Genomic DNA, 8273 nt, shown 5'->3' on the forward strand with positions numbered 1-8273 from the left:
AATTATAGCATTTGGCATCCCTTCATAAAACACACACCTATTGAAACCGGACAGGCACATATTTGGTAATTAGATAAGATGAATCAAATATGTGCCTCTTCAGTAAACCTAGTAGCTTTCAAAGGAAAGGTTTTGCACTCTAATGGAGGGATATTTTCGCAGGCTGTTCTTTTTTTAATGACCTGCATAAAACACCAGGGTTAGAACGAAGAAGAAGAAAGAAGTAAGATGTGCATTTTGTAGTCCATCTTCTGCACATTGTAATTTCAACAAAGTGGACGTCCGGCGTAACATCGTTTAACCCTCTGGGGTCCAGGGTATAATTGGCCGTTTTTGACTACTTTTGATTTTACCTCTTTATTTTACCTTTAAAAACTGTTTATCTTGCCTTGTTTGGTATCATTACTTTCAGCACAACCTAAAATATCTGAATTTTTTTTCATTTTGGCATACTATATTAGCACAATTGATCTATATTCAGATAAAAAATTCAAAATCCGAGTAGAAAAAAGTTATATTTTTTTACTGTAAAACCCACAAACCTGTTTAACGAATCATTTTCATAACTTGAAATGCAAATACAAAAGTTATATGGTACTATTTACCTAAAAATGCAGCCAAGGCCTCAGGCGTTTTTTATATAATAATAATTTAATAATAAATTAAATCTATATACAGAACAATCAGGTGTTCTGCATCAAATAAGAAGGCACACAAATTATTTGTGCCAGTCCAAAAAATAGTTTGTGTTCAGTATAAGACAGAGGAGAACAGCACAGGCCTAAACCCTGCAGGTCTGACAACAGGAGGTGCATCAATCCAGTTTTCCATGTGGGAACAGCGTTTACACTGGAATCTGCCTTTGATGGCTTTTTTGGAGCAAATGTGACATTCAGCAGTATAACTGACACACAAGACAATAACTACACAACACACTAACTATAGCCTGCAAACACACTAAACGTCACTAATGTCTCACATATGAAAACTCGCTCTCTCTCTCTCTCTTTCGCTCGCCCGCTTTCCTTCCCTGGTGTCACTCCTAAAACTTCCCCTTCTCCCTAAACAACCAAGTGCCACATGTTGCCATATCATTTTTTTGATTGGCTGACATGGTAAATTTTAACACCAATAGGGAAGGGGTGCTTTTTCTTTTTTTCACTCACAAGCAGAGAGTGTTTGCTAGCACTGTAAACACAGTTTTTACTGTTCTTCCTGTTGTAAACACCACTGTTTTGTTCAGAAAAAAACATAGCGTGTATTTTTTTATCATAACTCTGGTTTTACGTGGCCCATCGACACAATTCAAAAACTGGTATATAGTTTGAAGTCCACACTTTCTACCCAAGTTAAAATGGAGACTCTGAGTCTGCATCTTGTAGCTGTGTCGTCTTAAATTGGTCATGTGATTTTGATGCACTGGCACATCCCTCGACCCCAGAGGGTTAAGAATACTAGTATACGTTTGTTTCAGTTCTCAGCGCACAGCTCCTCTCGTCTCCTCCTTGTGCGGAGGTACATTTGAAAAGCACTCAGTATTCTCTGGTCATGTCCGAAGATTGTGTCAGTCAGTGCAGCATACAGAGTAAAGACAAACAGAGTGCTTGGATTTTGAACATTTTTGGAGACTGAATGTTTTTTTTAAAGAACAATAAGGTAAGTTATCAAACTTGTATTAAATGTTTACATTTGTACCTCACTGCTCCTGACATTACCTAAAGTTCGTTAAAGTTAGCTCACTAATGCTAACTGACTTAGCTAATTGTTGCTACAATTTTGCCTCAGTCAGAAATATTATAATTTAGATCAGTACATTTACATATTTTTGTATCTATAAAAAGGAAGCTGACACTGTCGAGACTTTATCAAAGGTGTAAGCATCACAGCAGATGCCTTTGTGTCAAAGTAGCTGAAGATAAAACACAGAAAAACATGAAGGTGATTTTCCTGGGCCCTGTTTCAGGAAGCCGGTTTAGTGGAAAAACTGAGTAAGTATACCCTGAGTTAACGAAAACTCTGGGTTTTCGGTTTCACAAAGCGAGTTCAGCTGCAGCCTGAGTGAGTCACTATGACGACACACTCCGTGAAGCTAACCTGCCCCCTAGCAGGTTTACTACAACTAACCCTGACTGTCTCCGCCCCTTTGTCGGAAACCTGACAGTAGGAAGTGTCGGACATGGCGTGCCACTTCCTTGAAGAGCCAGTAGATCGTGAAGCCCAAATTCTCCGCAGAGCTCTCCGCCGGGAGAGAGTGATCAGAGCGCGTTTGGACATTTTATCATTTCCTGATGATTTTCTGTGCGAACGTTACCGTTTCTCAGCACAATCTATAATTTATTTGGATAACATCCTCAGGCCATATATTACGCATGTGACACATCGCGGACATGCTCTCAGTTCATTGCATATTATTTGTATTGCACTTCGTTTTTTGCAAACGGGAGCTTTCTGTATAATATTGGTGACGCTGAGCACGTTTCCAAGGCTACCGTCTGTCGGGCAGTCAGGAATGTTACAGTTGCACTGAAACGTCTCCTGTACTCGTCTGTGGTGTTCCCCGGTCATAGACCCACAAGATTTATCAAAGAGGGATGCCACAAAATTGCAGGTATCAGGATGACCAAAACTTAATGTATGATGTGGTGATACTTGGACTACTACTTAAATTGCACATTTATTTTCAGGGTTCCCAGGCGTGATTGGCTGTACAGATGGCACTCACATTCCAATCATTGCTCCTTCAGTAAATGAAGGAGACTATGTGAACAGGAAGTCTTTCCACAGCATTAATGTACAGGTACATAGTTCCCTGTAGCATGTCAAACTAACAAATTATTTCATTATAGTAATGGATGCTAATTTGTGTTCTCTGCACTGTGAAGATCATATGTGATGCTGCCAACATTATCACAAATGTGGAAGCCAAGTGGCCAGGCTCTGTCCATGACTCACAAATATTCCGTGAATGTACACTGAGCACAAAATTTGGACATGGTGAGTTGAGAATACTTTAAAATATATAAAGACCAATTGCTTCAGGGACATTTGAACTGAAGTGTACCCTTCTGTCTTAGGAGAGTTCACTGGCTACTTGCTTGGTGATAGGGGGTATCCATGTTTACCCTATTTGCTTACCCCTTACCCTGACCCTGAACCGGGCCCACAGCAGCGATATAATCTGGCTAATTGCAGGACAAGAGCCAGAATTGAAATGACTATCGGAATGCTTAAGGCCCGGTTCCAGTGCCTGCAAAGACTCAGGGTCACCCCAGAAAGGGCATGTGACATTATTGTGGCATGTGTGATTCTTCACAACATTGCCACAATTAGAGGAGAACACTGTCCTTCTGAACCAAACATCAGCAGTGATCCAAACCATGAACATCCTGACCCTCCCACGGACATACAAGATGGAAGAGCAGTCAGAGACACCATATGTCACAATCATTTCTTTTGACCCATCACCTCAACATGTTGAAAGAAGAATAAACAGATTTTTTGTTCAACTGGCTTTATTGGTCGCCTGTATTTCCTGTACACAAAGTATTAAAAGATGTAAACCTCATAAAGTGTCTCTGTTGCTTCCTCCTCTGTAACAGCTGTCAATGTTTCTTCATTATTTTCCTGTAGTAAAGAAATAGACAACATTGCTGTTCTACTGTAAACTCATATAATCTGTGGAGTATTACTCACAACTGCATGTTGGTCTGGCTCAACAGGAGGCTGCACCAGATGCAGTACACCACCACCATCAACTGATAGAATATGAGGTTTATACAGGTCACTTATAACTTACAAGGGACCAAATGGCAATTAACAAACATACCAAGCACCTTACACTTCATTGTCATTATGCTCTCAAAGACAACCAAGACTGAGGGAAGGCAAAATCAGTCGGAAAATAACTTCACTACAAAATAATTCATTATGGTAAAGAGTTTATCAAATGAATGTGTCGCACTGCAAAGGTGACTGTGAAGAAAGGATGTATGCACATCATGTATTATTTTGAATTTACCCCTTATGTAGGCACTTGTGTCTTGCGGGGTTATTGCCTCAGAGGATGTCCCCGCAGAGATGCCTTCGGCCACAGGGCGCCCACTGTTTTGGCTGAGGGCCAACTGCTCAGCCTCTGTGAGTGGTGGTGGTGGAGGACCCCCACCTGTTTTTCGGGCCTCCGCTTTTTTTCTGTTGGCTATAACGGGCCACATTTGAGCATACAGAGTAAGCAAATATGTACTTGTAATGTGCTCAGATAATTTCAATAAGTGCTTACAGAAAGAAAATTAATGTAGCCTCTAACTGCAATTGATTTACATCGGACAAACAGACCAAGCACTATGGCTCATAATACAATTACACCTTACCTGTTTGGACTATATTTTTATATTTCATTTTTACTTGCTGCCAGGCACGTTTGGGGCCTGTTGGGTTGCACCTGCGCTCACATCACATCACAAAATAAAATGTATAAAATAACAAATAAAATAACATATGTTAAAATAACGTGTTAAATGGGTGGAAATCCCTCGATCAATGTTTAAATTAACACTCACGCATTGACTCTGTCGGCTATGTTTTGCCATGCATGCTTTTGCAGCTGTGGCTGTGTTACTTTTTTCCGCGGAATTTGCATGTTATCGGCATATGCTGCCATCAGAATTTCGGCCTCAAGCGCTGTGAAATACATTGACCGCGCCTTCTTTCCCTCCGTCTCCATGGTGACTCGCTTAATCTGTTCTCCGCTTATCAGGGCTTTATGTATCCTCGTCCGCGCGCTTCACTTGGGGTTAAAGCAACTCCGCGTTGACTGAACTAATTGTTATCAGCCTTTCTGAAACGGAATATTCCGAGTTGGACAGTTCGGGGTTACTCAACCGTGAGTGTCGTTTTTCACTCTGAGTTTTCCAAACCGGCTTCCTGAAACAGGGCCCTGGACTGGGATTTTATAAAAATATTCTACAGTACATCAAAAACGAAAGAAAACCATTAACCACCATATGAACATTACCTCTGAAGTTACAGCGGTTTTATTAGAGACACAGCTAAGCGTTTAGCATTTTGCATAATTTTAAAAAGTTTAAATTTGTTCAGAAGCCTATTGAACAGCAGAAATTAGGCTTTCTTTTCAGAAGTAAGTAAAAGGAAAAAAAAAACATCAGCCGACAGCGCTGTAAATAATGGTAGTCTTGTGCGTAACAACCAAGCAAATAATGCAGAAAACAGATTTCGGGGATAGACGGGAAACTGTTCTTGAAGTATACAGAGAGAGAGAAAGAGAGAGAGAGAGCTGTGCATGAAGTGTGATTTTATTGTGGTGGAAGCAAAACAGCAAAAGCAAGAGGGAATTCATAACGATGTTTATGTGAAGCTTAGTTTGTATCTTCTTTTGCTGCTGGTTCGGTCAATATTGTTTGGAGAGAGATCAAACTAACAGCTTTAGAATCAGCGCAAAAAGGGCATAAACACAAAGCGCGGACCCGCCGAAACATCATAATCAGTGAGATGTCGCCTTTCTCACCCCGACTGTGTCCGTGCCGTCGGGTGAGAAAGGCGACGTCTCACTGATTCTGATCCGTTGGTGGGTCCGCACTTTGTGTTTACGTCTTTGTGCAGAATCCGTGTACCTGCTCTCATTTACTGTTTTAGCTGTTTGGTGGTTGTCAAAATTTTGTGACGTTTCACCTGAGATTCTGAAATTTCGGGCAAAATACATTTATATAAAAAAATCGATTCAGGATTTTAATGAATCGATATCACGTTATCCAAGCCAGAGTCGATTTTAATCGATGAATCGATTATTAAAACCCACCCCTAGATTTAACCATCAGAAATAACGCTATAGATAGATATAAAACTTACATTTTTTTTCTAAAAATGTAAGGTATATTTTGTAGAATAAATTTTAAAAGCTAAAACACAAATATTCAGATAACATAAGTTTAGTATAAAGGATTAAGAGGGTTAAGCAATGAGTGGTTTCATCCGGATGGAGTAGTCTCACTGGAAGTAATACATGCTTTTCCTGGATTTTTAGTTTGGCTTCTTAAGTTGTTTTTGGGATTAGGTTTCCTTTCAATCTTGAGTTTCCATCACGGTCAAAAAGAACCTAGACAGACAGATATTTCCTGTGACAGGAGGATGTGAAGAGGTGAATCAATTACGCTCAGACAGCAACATGCTGGGGAGAATATAGACTGGTTAAGACATAGAGAGGCTAGAAAAAAACAGCACGGAGCAGAGTGGTGGAGGCCCGGAATAAGGAGGAGTAAAAGGAAATGCAGAGGAGAGAATCAATACACTTGGTTCAATAGGGCGATTGGACTGGGTTTTGCTAAAAAGGAGACTTATTAATGTGTGTGTAGGAATGAATGTGTGTACTATAGTGTGTTTAGACTCATGGTTCTGGGTAGTTGGGTGGATTATACAGGGTGGGCCATTTATATGGATACACCGTAATAACATGGGAATGGTTGGTGATATTAAAGTCCTGTTTGTGGCACATTAGTATATGTGAGGATCAGTGTTGGGGAGTAACGGAATACATGTACCGCCGTTACGTATTTAAAATACAAAATATGAGTAACTGTATTCCGTTACGGTTACGTTTAAAAAGGTGGTATTCAGAATACAGTTACTTTGTTGAAATAAATGGATTACACTGCGGTACTTTCCTGTTTCATATTGTCACGGGTCAGGACTGTTTGGGTTTTGTTTGACAGCTACGTTCTGTTGTTCCAGGCGGCAGCGTTATGGTTGCCATGGTTACAGGGCGACGCTCTCTCTGCGACTGTGTGTTTCCTGGGTGAGAGAGCGCCTTTTTGTTGTTGTTGTTGTTGTGCTAAGCTAACAGGCAGAATGCTACAAGCATAGCCCTAAAGAATGTAGCATCATGGGCAGTGTAGTCCGTGTTGCAGGGAGAATGGACTGCCATACCCGTTATGTGTCTGTGAGCGCGAGGAGGGAGAAAAAGGATAGTAGAAAGGTACGAGTTGTCATCGAGCAAAAACGGGAGCTGGAAGCATGTAAATATAATAATAACCACTTCAGCCAAGAAGAGTGCCTGACGAGCCCAGTTGTAAGTAAGCTATTAAGACTCGACTGTACACCGTGTTTGTGTTTTCCTCCAAAAACAATAAGTTCCGTTGGAGCAGTCTTTCAACGCCTCTCTGTCTCTGGCAAGAAAAGTTGACCCACACAACAAAGTAAAGCTATTTTTCGGCTACGAGCAGACAGGGACCGCGCCGTATTAGTCAGAGGTCCCTTTACTACAGTTCGGAGTCGCGGACCTTCAGTAATAGTAATAAATCACACAGCAATAGTACATTCACGTAGTTGTAAAAAGCATGATAATATATTAAGTAATCCAAAGTATTCAGAATACGTTACTGTCATTGAGTAACGTAACGGAATACGTTACAGAATACATTTTGGGGCATGTATTCTGTAATGGAATGCATTTTAAAAGTAACCTTCCCAACACTGGTGAGGATGCAAACTCCTCAAGTTGGGTGGTGACCATGGTGGCCATTTAGAAGTCGGCCAACTTGGATACAACTTTTGTTTCTTCAATAGGAAGAGGGCCATGTGACACATCAAACTTATCGGTAATGTCACAAGAAAAACAAAGGTGTGCTTGGTTGCAACGTAACTTTATTCTTTCATGAGTTATTTACAAGTTTCTGACCGCTTATAAAATGTGTTCAATGTGCTGCCCATTGTGTTGGATTGTCAATGCAACCCTCTTCTCCCACTCTTCACACACTGATAGCAGCACCGAAGGAGAAATGCCAGCACAGGCATCCAGTATCCGTAGTTTCAGGTGCTGCACATCTCGTATCTTCACACCATAGACAATTGCCTTCAGATGACTCCAAAGATAAAAAAAAAAAAGTCTAAGGGGGTCAGATCGGGAGACCTTGGGGCCCATTTAACTGGCACGACGACCAATCCACTTTCCAGGAAACTGTTCATCTAGGAATGCTCGGACCTGGCACCCATAATGTGGTGGTGCACCATCTTGCTGGAAAAACTCAGGGAACGTGCCAGCTTCAGTGCATAAAGAGGGAAACACATCATCATGTAGCAATTTCAAATATTCAGTGGCCTTGAGGTTTCCAAGGCAGCACGGTGGCACGGTGGTTAGCACTGTTGCCGCACAGCAAGAAGGTCCTGAGTTCAATTCCAACATCAGGCCGGGGTCTTTCTGTGTGGAGTTTGCATGTTCTCCCCGTGTTTGCGTGGGTTCTCTCCGGGTACTCCGGCTTCCTCCC

The 8273-nt window shown here is 41.2% G+C and overlaps 1 long non-coding RNA gene across 1 annotated transcript; it reads left to right on the forward strand.

The window, feature by feature from the left end:
* Positions 1-2434: 2434 nt before the first annotated feature.
* LOC146677087 (uncharacterized) lies at positions 2435-4224 on the forward strand. Its single transcript, XR_014907414.1, has 2 exons — positions 2435-2797; positions 2883-4224. It is a non-coding gene; the product is annotated as an uncharacterized LOC146677087 (long non-coding RNA).
* The last annotated feature ends 4049 nt before the right edge of the window (positions 4225-8273 follow it).

The sequence above is a fragment of the Rhamphochromis longiceps genome, linkage group LG2 (assembly GCF_057381845.1).
Source record: "Rhamphochromis longiceps isolate RC_006_pf linkage group LG2, R_longiceps_female_GT1.1, whole genome shotgun sequence".
NCBI classification, from domain to species: Eukaryota; Metazoa; Chordata; class Actinopteri; order Cichliformes; family Cichlidae; genus Rhamphochromis; species Rhamphochromis longiceps.